Raw genomic sequence first — 15,803 nt, forward strand, 5'->3', positions numbered from 1 at the left:
TAAATGTTGAGATGGAAATGAAGAGGTTGCAGATAGAGGCTGATCTAGCAATGAAGAAGATGGAAATGGAACAGAGACGGATTGAGTTAGAAGTGAAGCGAAGGAGTTTGGAATCTGATTCTGACTATGGTTTTTTAGCCAGTAGGGAGGTTCGATTAGTCCCTCTTTTTGAGGAAGATCAGGTTGACCAGTATTTCCAACATTTTGAAAAAGTTGCTAAAAGTTCAAAGTGGCCAAAGAAAAGATGGGTTCTTATGTTACGCTGTGATTAAAGGTAGGATCAACAAGCTTATTCTGCTTTGTCTGTTGAGGAAGCAGCTGATTATGTAAAGGTAAAACAAGCTGTGCTCAAGGCTTACAAACTAGTACCTGAAGCTTACAGACAGAAATTTAGAGACTTCAAGAAGTCTGCAGACTAGACGTACACGGAATTTGCCAATGGAAAGAGAATATGTTTTGAACGATGGTGCACGTCTAAAAATATAGATGAGGATTACAATAAATAGAGGGAATTGATTTTAGTGGAGGACTTTAAAAAGTGTGTCCCAGGTGAAATAACAACATACCTAAATGAAAAGGAGGTGGAAACTTTGCAAGAAACTGCTAGGTTGGCAGATGAGTATGCTTTAACCCATAGATCCAAATGGGGATAAACTAAGACCTTTCAAAAGAGTTATAAGGACAATCCAGGTAAACTGGAGATTAAATTGGGAAGTAATCAAAAAGGGAAGGATGAAAAGAAGCCAGTGCTGGAGAAACCTGCTGAGCGTACTTGTTATTACTGTAAGAAACCTGGTGATTTGATAGCTAATTGTTCCCTCTTGAAGAAAAAGAAAGAAAAGGAGACCGTGCCAAATGCTTGTTTTCACATAGTTAAACCCAAAAATCAAAAGAGTTTTGGACATTTTGTTAAAGATCAGTCCTTGCCAGAGGTAAAGGATGAAAAGTTGGATGAGGTTAGGGAGGAATTCTGTTCTTATGTATCAGAGGGTTTTGTTTCACTGAATGTGGGGTCACCCCAAGTGCCAGTGAAAATCCTTAGAGGTACAGGGGCTTCCCAATCTATTTTGCTGGACAGTGTTTTAAATTTTGGTGAAGAAACTGATACCGGTGAGGTAAATCTAATGCGAGGCATTACAAGTGACACCAGGTAATTTTAAAGCCAAAGATTGTAGAAGGACCTGTTGAGATAGGGATATGACCTAGTTTACCAGTGGAAGGAGTTTCTTTGTTATTAGGGAATGACCTTGCAGGTGGAGAAATTGTCCCTGTGGTACGGTTAATGACCAAACCAAGTGTTGATTTGTCCAAGAACGATCCAGATGTTTATCCATCCTGTGCAGTGACTCGAGCTAGGGCTAAAGAGTTAGCCAAGGCTGATAGTCCTGTGCAGCTTGATTTTGTTCCCTGTGACAGCCCTAAAAAGGATGTAAATTATGATGACTTGTCTGAGACTTTTCTGTCTTCACTGGAGGATCAAAATCCTTGTATTGGGCCTGAATATAAAGATTTGTCTCTGTCCAGAAAAAAATTTATAGTGGAGCAGACTAAAGACCCTGAGCGTACTGAATTGAGAGAAAAAGCATTCTCAAGTGATGAGATTGAGAAAGTGCCAATTGGATATAATGTCAAAAATGGAGTGTTAATGAGGAAGTGGAGACCTCCTAATGTCCCTGCTAATGAGGAACGGGAAGTTATTCACTAGGTTGTGGTTCCTAAAGATTATAGGAATGAGATTTTAAACCCGGCCCATAGTATGCCTATGGGTGGTCATTTTGGTGTGAATAAAACTGTAAGAAAGATTTTGAAACAATTCTATTGGCCTGGTTTGAGGAAGGATGTTGTGATGTTTTGTAGAACTTGTCACACATGTCAGATGGTAAGTAAACCGAATCAAAGTCCCTCTGTGGCTCCTTTGCAGCCTATTCCTGCTTTTGGTGAACCGTTTTCGAAGGTGATTGTGGACTGTGTTGGCCCATTGCCAAAGGCTAAAGCTGGGGATCAGTATTTGTTAACCATCATGTGTGCAACTCCTAGATTTCCTGAGGCAATACCACTCAGAAATATTAAGGCCAAAACTGTGCCAAAGGCTCTATTAAGATCTTTTTCTTTGGTTGGTTTGCTGAAAGAAATCCAATTTTATGTTGGGTTTATTTCAGCAATTACTCTATGAGCTGGGAGCAAAGCAGATTGTATCATCTGTATATCATTCAGAATCTCAGGGAGCTCTGGAGAGATTTCATTCTACTCTCAAAAATATGCTGAAGACTTATTGCTTTGAAAACACAAAGAAGTGGGATGAAGGAGTTCATTTGCTTTTGTTTGCAGTGAGAGAGTCAGTACAGGAGTCCTTAGGGGTCAGTCATTTTGAACTTGTGTTTGGACATCGGGTTAGAGGACCTTTAGAACTGTTAAGGGAACAATGGGTTAATGAGGAGATGCATTTGAGTTTGTTGGACTATGTTCAGAAACTTAAAACTTGGCTGGAAATAGTCAGCCAGCAGGCAAGAGAGAATTTGAAAACCAGCCAAACGAAAATGCTTTGATAAACGTGCTCGCCCGAGGTCATTTACAAAAGGAGAAAAAATATTATTTTTCCCTAGTCAAAACAACCTGCTGGAAGCTCGATGTCATTGAATCTAAATTAAATGATTTAAATTATGTAATCAAAACACCTAATAGACGCAAGAAAAAAACAACTCCCTCATGTAAACATGCTTAAACCTTATTATGAGGGAAGTCCAGTTGTGGCCATGGTGGATAATGTGGATGTTGTTCCGAGGATATCTGAAATTGAGGCTGGGAAAGGTCAATTTAGACCAAACATTGTTTCACTGAAACTGAAAAATCAAAACATCCTAGAGAACCTTGAAACAAAGTTGGAACATATATAAGTTTTGCAAAAACAACAGATGAGACAGTTAATCTTAAAATTTAAAAACTTGTTTCAGGATGTTCCAAAAAAGAATGTCAATAGTTAATCATGACGTTGACATTGGGGATGCAAAGCCAATCAAACAACACCCATATCGAATGAATGTGGAAAAGAGTAAAATTGTTGACCAAGAGAACGATATTATTAGACGCTCCACTTCAAACTGGAATTCACCTTGTGTTATTGTGCCTAAGTCAGATGGGAGTGTTAGATTTTGCACTGATTATAGAAAAGTGAATGCTGTAACGAAGTCAGATGCTTACCCTATCCTTAGGGTGGATGATTGCATAGACAGAGTGGGAAAGGCTAAATTTCTTACAAAGATTGACCTATTGAAAGGGTACTGGTGTGTTCCATTGACAGATAGAGGAAGGGAGATTTCTGCCTTTGTAACAACTTCTGGATTGTATGAATACAATGTTTTGCCATTTGGAATGAGAAATGCTCTGGCAACATTTCAAAGAATGATTAATTCTGTAATCCATGGGTTAAAACATACAGATGCCTACATTGACGACTTAGTGACAGGGAATGATACATGGGAAGATCACATCTCTGCGTTAGAAAGGTTGTTTGAAAGACTTTCTGAAGCCAACCTTACAGTTAACTTGGCTAAAAGTAAATTTGGCCATGCCAATGTGACATATCTGGGTTATGTTGTAGGTCAAGGCAAGTTAGCTCCTGTTCAGGCAAAAGTTCAAGCAATATCTGTGTTCCCCATTCCAATGGGTATGAGGACTGTTAGAAGATTTCTGGGAATGGCTGGATATTATCGCAAATTTTGTAAAAATTTTACTGATATTGCTCTTCCCCTAATTAGTCTTCTGAAAAAGGGAGTGAAGTTTGAACAGATCCTTGTCAAACTGAGAAACTGAAAGCCATTTTATGTTACCATCCTGTGCTCAAATCACCTGACTTTGAAAAGCCGTTTTCATTAGCAGTAGATGCCAGTGATGAAGCTGCAGGAGATATGTTGTTGCAGAAGGGTGACCGTGATGATATTGACCATCCTATAGCTTACTTTTCAAAGAAATTTAATGAGCATCAAAAGAATTATTCCACCATAGAGAAGGAATTACTGTCACTTGTTTTAGCTTTGCAGCATTTTGGTGTGTATGTTTGCACCGGTCAGAAACCATTGACTGTGTATACAGATCATAACCCATTGGTGTTTCTGAGCCAAGTAAAAAACAAGAACAGAAGGCTGTTAAACTGGAGTTTAATTCTGCAAGAGTTTGATCTCATGATAACTCACATTAAAGGCAAAGATAACATAATTGCTGATTGCCTTTCCCGATGTTAAATGGGAAAAATATATCTTTACTAATCTGATTTTCTGTAATTGTGTAGAATGATAATTATAACATATTGCTTTACTAATAGTCTGCATAGTTAAAAATTTTGCTCTTGTAGGTCAAATTTTTTGTAGGGTGCAGGTGTTAAGGATTAGGTTGCTATTTGGTGAATGTCCCTTTAAGACATAGTGCAGTTTTGTGTGTGTGTGTGTGTGTGTGTGTGTGTGTGGGGCGTCATGACGACAAGATCAAGATAACAACGTGCCGACGTTTATTGTTCAGTCAGAAAAGAGAAAGAGGGAGAGAGACACTGCCTGCTGGTCTCTGTATTGATGGATGAGAAACAATAACTGTGTCTGTCACTACAATCCACGTACGGATTTGTGGAGTAATTCAGTGGAGTCCACTTTGTCATTAACCTGTAGGGAAACAGGTATTTCTGTGGACAGCCACGTCTCAATGTCTTTCGGGGTGGCAGATACTTCAGAACAAAGCAGTGGAGATCATCAGTGACTGAGGTGTCGTGGAACATTTGGATTTCGTAATTTCCCTCTATTCTCTCTACATTTTCTCTTCAGTCAACGGTGGTTTTGCAGAAGCCTTTGCTCACGTTTCACCTTATGACTTGCTGAATTGGACTTTGAGAACTATTCCTGGACTTGGAGTTTGGGAATTTGCCACACACACACTTCGAGTTTAGTTTTGGGGTTAATGTTTAATATCTAACATTTTTACTTTTCTTATTATCATAAGTAGTTATTAATAAAATAGTTTCTAACACATATACATGACTCGGTGTGTTTCTTTTATTGCTGGTATGTAACATAAGTTAAATCTGGATGTGAATAAGAAGTTAGATGAAGGGAAGAAAGCAGTGTGTGTATACTTGGTCATTAGAATCATGATGAGGGAAGGCACCTAAGGACTTACCCCGATTAATGCCTAGGTGCTAGCCCTTCCTAAGGTATGTGAAGTTCAATCCAAATTCACAACTCCAGTAGAGTCCAATAAAATAACTTCAAAGAGGAGCTCACAAATGGAAAATCATTGATAGATGGAATTCAACACTGAGAAGTGAACGATATTACACAGTAGAAAAGCATGAAGCTTGAACTCACTGACTGATGCTAACAGATCTGAATGGAACTAGACTTTGGCTGGCTCAGATCATCACACATATGGTGATAAAATTTACTGACAGATCTAGAAGTGAGGAGGAACAAGCCTGGAGAGTGAGGAGGAGCTTGAGGTTAGAGGGGTGTTGGGGATAAGTGGGATGCAAGAAGCGAGGGAGGGAGGAGAGTGGGATGGCTTTTTCCAAATAAACCACTGTTTAATAATGTGACCTTGCTCTGTCAAAAAGTCCCGGTATCATGATTTGTTTGGGAATAATACCTTGGAATTATAACAGAAGCAGCTGGTAAATAGGACTATAATCAGCTCGCCACCTTGACCAGGATTCCCTTCCCCTTACTCTCCTGGCTTCCATTCCACTCTGCTCCCAACATTATTAGTGCAAGTATTGCATTACTAAATCAGTGAAACTTTGAAAGACCATCAGGAGGTTGTCAAGAAGATGATTGGGAAACATTGCCCCAGTCAAACATAAAATGGGGTTTGAAGGCAGTGAGCCATTGATTCAACAATCCTTATCTTGGATAAATTAAAAGATAGAAAGTGATGCAGGTGAAACATAGAACATACAGCACAGAACAGGCCCTTCAGCCCACAATGTTGTGCTGACATAGCTAATCCCTCCTACCTACAGAATGCCCATATCCCTCTATTTTCCTCTCATTCATGTGCCCATCCAAGCCCCTCTTAAAAGCCCCCAATGAATTTGCCTCCACCACCCAGGCAATGTATTCTAGGCATCCACTACTCTCTGAGTGAAAAATGTACCCCTCACGTCTGTTCTGAACCTACCTCCTCACCTTAAATGCATGCCCTCCGGTATTGGATCGCTCAATAGTGGGAAAAAGATATTGCTTGTCCACCCTATCCATGCCCCTCATAATTTTATACGCTTCCAACAGATCACCCCTCAGCCTCCGCCGCTCCAGAGAAAAGAGCCCAATTTGTCCAGCCTCTCCTGATAGCACGTGCCCTCTAATCCAGGCAGCATCCTAGTAAACCTCCTTTGCACCCTCTCTAAAGCCTCGAAATCCTTCCTGTAGTGAGGTGACCAGAATTGCATGCAATACTCTAAATGCGACCTGAACAGAGTTCTACAGACTTCTTGACTCCTGTACTCAATACCTTGATAAATGAAAGCAAAGATTCCATAAGCCTTCTGAACCACCCTATCACTCCTGTGTAGCCACTTTCAATGAGTCATGGACTTGCACCCCAAAGTCTCTCTGCTTTTCAACACTGCTAAGGGTCTTGCCTTTAAGAGTGTATTGCCTCTTGGCGTTAGCCCTACCAAGGTGCAACACCTCACATTTATCCGGGTTAAACTCTATCTGCCATTTCTCTGCCCACATCTGCAACTGATCTATATCACGCTGCATCCTTCGCCAGTCTTCTACACTATTCACAACTCCACCAATCTTGGTATTGTCTGAAAACTTACTAACCCATCCACCAACATACACACCCAGGTCACTTATGTACATCACAAACAGCAGAGGTCCCAGTACAGATCCCTGCGGAACACCACTACTCACAGGCCTCCAGCCCGAATAAGTCCCTTCAACCACCACCCTCTGTCTTCTACGGGCAAGCCAGTTCTGGAGCCACACAGGCAATTCTCCACTGACCCCATACATCCGAACTTTCTTAATTAACCGATTATGTAGGATCTTATCAAATGCCTTACTGAAGTCCATATAGATGACATCCACAGCTCTACCTTCATCAATCTCTCTCATCACTTTGTCAAAAAACTCAACCAGGTTAGTAAGACATGACTTGCCCGGCACAAAGCCATGCTGGCTTTCCCTAATCAAGCCATTGGATTCCAGATTCTCGTATATCCTATCTCTAAGAATTTTCTCCAGCAATTTCCCTATAACTGACGTGAGACTCACGGGTCTATAGTTCCCTGGATTTTCCATTGTTCCTTTCTTAAATAGAGGAACAACATTAGCCACTTGCCAGTCCTCTGGGGCCGCACTCGTGGTCAAAGAGGACACAAAGATACTGGTCAAGGCCCCAGCAATTTCCACTCTCGACTCCCTCAGTAACCTGGGGTATATCCCATCAGGCCCCAGGGACTTAGACACCTTAGTACTGTTTAGGACACCTAACACCACCTCCTCCTTGACCTCCAAATACTGTAACATGTTTATGCACTCAGTTCCAATCTCTGCGTCTTGCATGTCCCTTTCCTTGGTAAATACTGAAGAGAAATACTCATTCAGAACCTCACCCACATCCTCTGCATTCAAACATAGATTCACTTCTTTATCTTTAAGTGGTCCTCCCCTTTCACTCGTTATCCTCTTATTCCTGACGTAGGTAAAGAATGCCTTTGGATTCTCCTTAATCCTACTTGCTAAGGACTTTTCATGGCCACTCCTGGCTTTCCTAATTCCTTTCTTCAGTTCATTCCTAACTTCTTTATAGTCCTTGCGTGCTCTGTGTGATCCTAACTTCCGAAACTCTACATACTTGTCCTTTTTCTTCTTGACTAAGTTCATCACTTCTCTGGACATCCAAGGATCCCCTTCCTTCTAATCAGGACATACCTATCCTGTACCCTATGTATTTGATCCTTAAACACTTTCCACATGCTTGACGTGGACTTGCCAGCAAATAAGTTTTCCCAGTTTACTCTAACTAGTTCCTGCCTTATGCCTTCATAATTAGCTCTGCTCCAATATAAACCCTCCCGCTAGCCCCATACCTATCCTTACTTATAGCTATCCTGAAAGTTAATGAGCTGTGGTCACTTTTCCCCAATTGCTCACCCACTGATAGGTGAGTCACCTGGCCAGACTCATCACCCAACACCAGGTCCAGTATAGCCTCTCTCCTTGTTGGACAGTCAATATATTGATTTAAGAACCCCTCCTGGATACACCTAACAAATTCTGCCCCAATTAACTCCCTTTCACTAAAAAGGTCCCAAACAAAGAAAACAACAATGCTTTAAAATATTCTTTGTGAATAAAGCAATCACCACTTTATTCGAGGCTTCATACCAGATGTTCTGTAATTCATTCCCTGACATAAAGTTTTCAGTGAAAGCTTCCACTCTATCACTTTGCAGATTTGCTAACTTAAACTTATATTTCCAGTTTTTATTTTTAAAACTGCTGCCTAATTCATAATATAAAAAAAACAATGTATGTGCTACGCTTTAGTGTACCAATGTTGAGACGCAAATCCCAAAATGTAAATCAGAAGGAAAAAACTGTAAAAACATAAATGAGCTCTTATTGTTGAACACCACCACCACCGGAAAAATAGCAGCACTACAGCTATCCATTACATTCACGTCACTATATTCGCAAAATATCGTGTAATGGCAATTGAAAGGAAACCAACCCAAAAAAAGGATACTTATGGTTACAGGAGAGTTGGTAAGTATCTTCCATAACTGCTTTTCACTTGTATCCACAACTGTTCTCTAACCACACACAGTACAATGTCAGAGAGATTTCTGGATAGCATACCACCAAAATTATAGAACTATGAATTGAAGTGAACAATTATTTAGGATTTATATAGATCAGATGTATCCCAGGATGTTATGGGAAGAAAGATTGCTGAGGCCTTGGTAGAGCTTTCTGTATCACCGTTAGCCACAGGTGGAAGACTGAAGGACAGATGATGCTTGTTTTTATTTAGTGCAGCAGAGGGAACTGCAGGCCATTGAGGCTTGTATCAGTAGTGGGAAAGTTATTTAGAGAGACAGGATTTATTTGCATTTGGGAAAACAAGGACTGATTAGGGATAGTCAGCATGGCTTTGTGTGTGGTAAATCATGTTAATGGCAAGACCCTTAATAGTGTTAATGTACAGAGGCACCTTGGGGTCCAAGTTCATAGTTCCCTGAAGGTGGCTGCACAGGTTGATAGGGTGGTAAAGAAGCCATATGACATGTTTGCCTTTATTAATTGAGGCACTGAGTTCACGAGTCAGGAAGTTATGTTGCAGTTTTATAAAATTTTGGTTTGGCCGCATCTGGTCATTCCTGGTTGCCCCGGTATAGGAAGGATGTGGAGGCTTTGGAAAGGGTGCAGAAGAGGTTTACCAAGATGCTGCCTATATTAGAGGGGATGTGCTATGAGGAGAGGTTGGACAAACTTGGGTTGTTTCCTTTGGAATGGCCGAGGCTGAGGGGAGACCTGATAGAAGATTATAAAATTATGAGAGGCATAGATAGAGGAGACAGCTGGTATCTTTTTCCCAGGGTAAAAATGTCTAATACTAGAGGCCATGCATTTAAGGTGAGGGGGTGTAAGTTCAAAGGAGATGTGCGGTGCAAGTTTATTACACAGAGAGCGGTGGGTGCCTGGAATGTTCTGCCAGGGGTGGTAGTGGAGGCAGAAATGATAGAGGTGTTTAAGAGGCTCTTAGATAGGCACACAGATGTGCAGAGAATGGAAGGATCTGGAAATTGTGTAGACAGAAGGGATTAGTTTAGTTAGGCATTTAATTACTAGTTTAATTAGTTAGCACAACATTGTGGTCCAAAGGGACTGATCCTGTTGCTGCACCGTTCCATCATAATTCTATCTATTATTTCTCATGAATTTGATTGTTTTTTGAAGAGGTGATGAAGACGATTGACAAGGGCAGGGCGGTAGACATGTCTGTGTGAACTTGGGCAAGGCTTTTGATAAGATCCCGCAAAGTCCGGAAGGTCAGAGCACATAGGACCGGGAGTGAGCTAGCCAATTGGATACAAAGTTGACTTGGTGATAGGAGGCAGAGATTGTTTTTTAGACTGAAGGCTTGTGAACTGTGGTGAGCCACAGGTATTCAAGCTTGGTACTCTCTGGTTTGTCATATATATTAATGATTTGGATTAGAATGTATGTGGCATGATTTGTAAGTTTGCAAGTGACACTAAAACTGGACAGTGAATAAGGTTGTCTGGGGTTACAGCAGCATATTGAACAACTGGAAAAGTGGGCAAAGGAATGGTAGATGGAATTTAACTCAGATAAGTGCGATGTGATGCACTTTGGGAAGTTCAGCCAGAGCAGGACATACACAGTGAATGGCAGGACCCATGGGAGTGTTGTTGAACAGAGAGACTTAGGGTTACAAATACATAAGTGTTAACACAGGTGGACATTGTGATGAAGAAGGCCTGTGGCATGCTTGCCTTCAACAGCAAGGCATTGAGTACATGAGTTGGAATGTCAAGTTACAGTTGTATACAACATTGCCGCAAGAGTACTGTAAGAAGTTCTCATCGCTAAACTACTGGAAAGATGTAATTAAGTTGGACAAGGTGTAAAACATATTCACTAGATTGGAGGGCTTGTGTTATAATGAGAGATTGAGAGCTGGGTCTGCTTTCTCACAAGAACAAAGGAGGCTGAGAAGTAACATGATAGAGGTATATAAAATTATGAGAGTCATTGATAGGAAGGACATTTAAGGTGAGAGGGAGGACATTTAAAGGGGATCTAAAGGGTAAATTTTTCACGTTAAGAGTAGTTAGTATCTGGAATGAGCTTCCAGAGGAGGTGGTGGAGGCAGGAACAGCAATAACATTTAAGAGAAATCTGGACAAGTTCTTGAATGAGCAAGGCTTAGAGGGATATGGAACTAATGCAGACAAGTTGGATTAGTATAGATAGGCATGATGGTTGGCATAGACGAGGTGGACTGAGTGGCCTGTTTCAATGCTGAGTGTAAAATATCCAAGTTTGCTGATGACATGAAAGTACGTGAGAGATCATATTGAATTGTGGACATTAGGACTCTGCAACTCGATAGGTGAGTGAGTGGGCAAAAACTTGTCAAAGAAAGTGTAAAGTTATGCATGTGGATAGGAGGAAGTTTATTACCTACATGGAGACAGACTGCAAATGTGTGAAGTTCCGAGGGATCTAGGTGTCTTGCACATGAATTGCAAGAAGTTAGCAGGCAAGTGCAACAAGTAGTTAGGATGGTATACTGGCTTCTATTGCAGAAGGGTTAGAGTTTAGTAATAGGGAAGTTTTGTTACTATTGTACAGGTGGCTGGTGAGGCCATACGTGCAGAATTTTGGTTTCCTTATTTAAGAAACTATATACTGATACTAGGGCAGTTCAAAAGAAATTCACTGTGCTAACTCCTGGGATGAGAGGGTTGTCCTAGCACAAGCATCAGAAACTGGATCTACATTCTTTGGAGCTGAGATGAATGAGGAGGGATGTTATTGAAACAAATAAAATCTTAAGGTATCTTTATTAGTCACATGTACATCGAAACATATAGTGAAATGCATCTTTTGCGTAAAGTGTTCTAGGGGCAGCCCGCAAGTGTCACCATGCTTCCGGCTTTAGGGAACATGACTTGTGTTGGCACAAGTGTAATCTTGAATGAGAGGACCTGGTTACAATGTTAGTGGGCGGTTATTTAAAACTGAGGTGCATTGGAACTTCCTGCAGAAGGTGGTAAATCTCTGGAATTCTCTACCCTGGAGGGTTGCGAAGGCTGTATTGTTGGGGGTAATTAAAGAGGAAGTAGTTAAATTTTTGAATGATTAGGGATTTGAGGTCTATGAGGAACTGACAGTGAAGGGAAAATGAGGCCTGGGGCAGATCACTCATGATTATATCGAATGGCAGGGCAGGCTTGAGTGGCCAATTCCTACTTCTGCTCTTATTTTCTTATCTTCTTATGTAGACAGCGAAAGACCTGGACTTCAGGTAAGACTAAAGCACAAGGTCCTAGGAACCCCTCTCCCTAGCATCCTCCTGGCTAACGTGCAGTCATTAGAAAATAAGATTGAGGACCTCAGAGCAAGATTGCTTTATCAGAGGGACATGAGAGACTACTGCGTACTCTGCTTTGCAGAGACATGGCTCACCCCCAAGTCTCCTGACATGACGGTCAAGCCCAAAGATTCTTCGATCCACTGCATGGATCGGACAGCAGTGTCGGGTAAGGGAAAAGGTGGCTGTGTCTGTTTTACGATAAACTCATCATGGTGCACGGACGCGGCAGTCTTGCCCCATTCCTGCTCTCCCGACCCGGAACACCTGGCAGTGAAGTGCCAACCATTCTACCTGCCAAGTGAGTTCTCTGCCGTCACCCTACTGCAGTCTACATCTCACCTCAGGCAGACATCAAGCTAGCACTCAAGAAACTAAGTGCTGTAATCAACAAGAACAAAGTAAAGTACCCCAATGCCTCTCACATCGTGGCAGGAGACTTTAATCAGGCTAGCTTGAAGAAGTCTCTGCCTTACTACTATCAACACATCACCTGCAACACTAGTGGACCTAACACGCTCAACCACAGCTATAACACCATCAAGAATGCCTATTGTTCCATTCTTTGTCTGCACTTTGGTAAATCCGACCACCTGGCTGTGCTTCTTCTGCTTGCATACAGAAAGAGACTGAAGAACATGACACCAGTGAAGAGGACAATGAAGAGCTGGATGGGAAAGGCAGAGGAGTGAATTCAGGATTGCTTTGAGTCAGTAGACTGGACAATGTCCAAGGATTCGTCAGTGTACCTAAATGGATTATGCCATAGTCATCACTGACTTCATAAGGACATGTTAAGTCTTCCCCAGCCAGAAGCCCTGGATGAACCAGGAGATCCATAATCTGCTGACGGCTAGACCTCTGGCATTTGGGGCTGGTGACTCAGAGTCATATAAGAAGTCCAGGTCCAACCTCCGGAAGGCCATTGTGAATGCAAAGAGGCGCAAAGATTGGTTAGCATAATTGCCAATGGCGGATCACTCCCAATGACCTCAGTGCCTTTTATGCACGCTTTGATAGGGAGAACTATGATACACCCACACGAGCAACCACATCTCCGGATGACCCTGTAATCTCAGTCTCTGAGGCCAACGTCCGGGCATCCTTCAAGAGGGTGAATCCATGAAAGGCATCTGGTCCTGATGGTGTACCTGGCTATGTGCTAAAGATCTGTGCGGACCTACAGGCTGGAGTATTTATGGACATATTCAACCTCTCGTTTCTGTGGTGCAACGTTCCCACATACTTCAAAATGACGTCTATTCTACCGGTGCCCAAGAAGAGCGTGGTGACCTACCTCAATAAATTGCCTGTACACACATGACTACGTGGCTAACCAAAGCTGCAATGCCATATACAAATTCGCTGATGACACCACTGTTGTTGGGCAACTCACAGGTGGTGATGAATCAGCGTACAGGACACCTGTCACTCAATGTCAGTAAAGCTAAAAAGCTAATTGCTGACTTCAGGAAGGGGAAGGAAGGGTGAACATGTGCCAGTCTACATTGGTGGATCACCTGTGGAGACAGTCAGCATATTTAAATTCCTGGGTGTTAACATATCGGATGACCTGTCCTGGGCCCAGCACATAGATGCAATCACAAAGAAGGAATGCCAGCATCTTTAATTTCTCAGAAGGTTAAGAAGTTACAGCATGTCACCGAACAGTCTAACAAACTTTTACAGATGTACTGCTGAAAGTGTCCTGACTGGTTACATCATGGCCTGGTTCAACAATTCGAATGTGCAGGAATGTAAGAAGCTGCAGAGAGCAGTGGACTCAGCCCAATACATCATTGGCACATTCCTCCCTACCATTAGTAGTATGTACGAGGCGCTGCCTCAGGAAGGCACCATCTATCATTGTCACCATTCTCGCAACTACCATCAGGCAGGAGCTTGAGTTCCCACACCACCATGTTCAAGAACAGCAATTTCCCTTCAACCATTCGGTTCTTGAACCAACCTGCACAACCCTAATTATGACTAGTTTGAACAACATTGGACTTTGTTTTTTTTATCGTGTTCTTTCTTGTATAATTTTGTATAATTTATGCTTAATTTATGTTTTCCTGTGAACGTTATAGAGTCACAGCATCATACAGGATGGAAAAAGTCCCTTCAGCCCATTCATGGCAACCAAGACATATATGCAAGCTAATCCCATTTTCTGGCACTTGGCCCATATCCCTCTGAACTCCTGTCATCCATATACCTGTTCACATACTTCTTAAATATATCTCATGTACCTGCCTCGACAACTCCCTCTGGCAGCTGGTTCCATATATCTGCCACCCAATGTGTGTAAAAAAAAGTTGCCCCTCAGGCCCTTTCACCTCTAACCTTAAAACTATATCCAAAGACCGCTCACTCTATCTATGCCCCTTATGACTTTATACACCTCTATGAGGTCACCCCTCAGCCTCTTATGTTCCAAGGAGTAAAGGCCCAGCCTGTCTAATCTCTCCCTATAACTCACTTCCTCGAGTCCTGGCAACATCCTTGTAAATCTTTTTCGCACTTTCCAGTTTAATCACATCTTTCCTATAAAAGGGTGACCAAAACTGAACACAATACTCCAAGTGAGGCCTCACCAACGTCATGTGCAATTGCAACATAACCTCGCAACTTTGATATTCAGTGCCCTGACTAATGAAGGCCAGCATGTCATAAGCCTTCTTAATTGCCCTGTCTACCGGTGACTCTACTTTAAGGGAACTATGCACCTGTACTCCAAGGTCCCCCTGTTCTACCACACTCCCCAAGGCCCTTACACTCAATGTAAAAGTCCTACCTTGATTTGTCCTTCCAAAATGTAACACTTCACACATCTGAATTAAATTCCATTTGTCATTCCTCAGCCCACCTACCCAGCCAATCAAGATCCAACTGCAATACTTGATACTCCTTTTCACACTCAATGACACCACCTATTTTACTGTCATCAGCAAATTTACTAATTGTTCCTCATATATTCTCATCCAAATCATTGATATAGATGACAAATAACAATGGGCCCAGCACTGACTCCTGGGGAACACCGCTAGTCACAGACCTCCAGTTTGAGAAACATCCTTCCACCATCACCCTCTGTTTCCTAACATCCATCCAATTTTGTATCCAGCTTGTTAGCTCTCCTTGGATGCCATGTGATCTAACCTTTCAGAGCAGCCTACCATGTGGAACCTTATCAAAAACCTTACTGAAATCCATATAGACTACATCTACTGCCCTCCCATCATCACATCATCAACCTTCCTCATCACTTACTCAAAAAAAACTCAATTAAATTCATAAGGCAAGACTCCCATGCATGAAGCCATGCTGGCTACCTGTAATCAACCACCACCTTTCCAAATGTAGGGATATCTTATCCTTCAGAATGTTTTCCAGCATCTTACTTACCATGAACATTAGGTTAACGGGTCTATAATTACCAAGTCTATCCTTACAGCCCTTCTTAAATAAAGCTACAACATTTGCTATCCTCCAGTCTTCTGGCACCTTGCCAGAGGATAGCGATGTTGCAAGTATCTCAGCAAGGGCTCCAGCAATTTCTTCTCCAGCTTCTCATAGTGCTCTTGGATATTCCTCATCCAGACCTGGAGATCTGTCTACCTTCATACATCTTAACACATGCAACACCTTTTTACTGCAATATGGACTGTTCCCAAAACATCTCC

This window comes from Pristis pectinata, chromosome 2, assembly GCF_009764475.1.
Source record: "Pristis pectinata isolate sPriPec2 chromosome 2, sPriPec2.1.pri, whole genome shotgun sequence".
Classification (NCBI taxonomy): Eukaryota; Metazoa; Chordata; class Chondrichthyes; order Rhinopristiformes; family Pristidae; genus Pristis; species Pristis pectinata.